Below are 1,150 nucleotides of genomic sequence, written 5' to 3' on the forward strand. Positions count from 1 at the left end.
GCTTTAGTAATATTGAGCGATAGGCAATTTAGTTGATTTAGGCAATTATATTTATTATCTAATTTTATTTTATTTGTTTTATTTCTTTTCTTTTCTTTCAGGTGCCTGACCTGGTATATGACCAGAACAAGGCCAGAAGAAGAAATCTTAGACTTTGATCTCAAAATAGATAGAACTTTGAGAGCCATTAGGAGGGAAAGGAAACATCAAGAGCACGATTAAGAAAATCCCAAAATTCCAACCATGGTTGATAATAATGATAGGCCAAGACTCTTGAGAGACTATGGAGCTCCATCTGTCCAAGGATTTCAGCCCAGTGTCACAAGATCCACAGTGGAAGCTAATAGCTTTGAGTTAAATCCAGCATGGCTTCAAATGATTCAACAAACCCAGCATAGAGGTTCACTAATAAAAGATCCACACTATCACCTCCACTGCTTTCTTTCCCTATCTGAAACGTTTAAGATAAATGGAGTGTCTGATCAAGCCATAAGACTCAGAGCATTCCCATTCACCCTTCGAGACAGAGCAAGGAAGTGGTTACTTTCTCAACCAACTAGAACATTCACCACTTGGGAAAACCTCTCACAAGCTTTTCTAGCAAGGTATTTCCCACCTATAAAGACTGCAAGACTGAGGCTTGAGCTCAACACCTTTAGACAAAAGGAAGGTGAATCACTCCATGACGCATGGGACGGATATAAGGACCTGCAGAGGAAATGTCCACATCATGGCATAGAGGATTGGCTACTAGTGTAAAATTTCTATAATGGGTTACTACCCTCTACAAGGAGCAAAATAGATTCGGCTGTAGAAGGTGACCTAATGGAGAAAATAGTGACACAAGCACTTAAACTTCTAGAGAGGGTCGCATATCATAATTATGAGTGTGCAAATGAAAGAGGAACCAAAAGGAGAACAGCGGGGGTCCTGGAAGTGGATGCCCTAAGCATGGTAAATGCTCAATTTGACCAGCTCACAAGGAGGCTTGATAAAATGCAAGCCAATGCTACAAGGATGAACAGTCAATATGAGGACATCTATGGAGGAGGATACATGAGTTCAGAATATAATAGCTTTAATGAACCTCTCACAAAACAGATGAACTATGTGAATAATGGAGGAAGCTTTAACGAAAGGCAGCCTAACA

At 40.1% G+C, this 1,150-nt stretch overlaps 1 non-coding gene across 1 annotated transcript; it reads right to left on the minus strand.

The window, feature by feature from the left end:
* Positions 1 to 630: 630 nt before the first annotated feature.
* Positions 631 to 737, minus strand: LOC131182603 (small nucleolar RNA R71). The gene has a single exon (XR_009150867.1). It is a non-coding gene; the product is annotated as a small nucleolar RNA R71 (small nucleolar RNA).
* Positions 738 to 1,150: the final 413 nt, after the last annotated feature.

The sequence above is a fragment of the Hevea brasiliensis genome, chromosome 8 (assembly GCF_030052815.1).
Source record: "Hevea brasiliensis isolate MT/VB/25A 57/8 chromosome 8, ASM3005281v1, whole genome shotgun sequence".
In the NCBI taxonomy this organism is placed as follows: domain Eukaryota; kingdom Viridiplantae; phylum Streptophyta; class Magnoliopsida; order Malpighiales; family Euphorbiaceae; genus Hevea; species Hevea brasiliensis.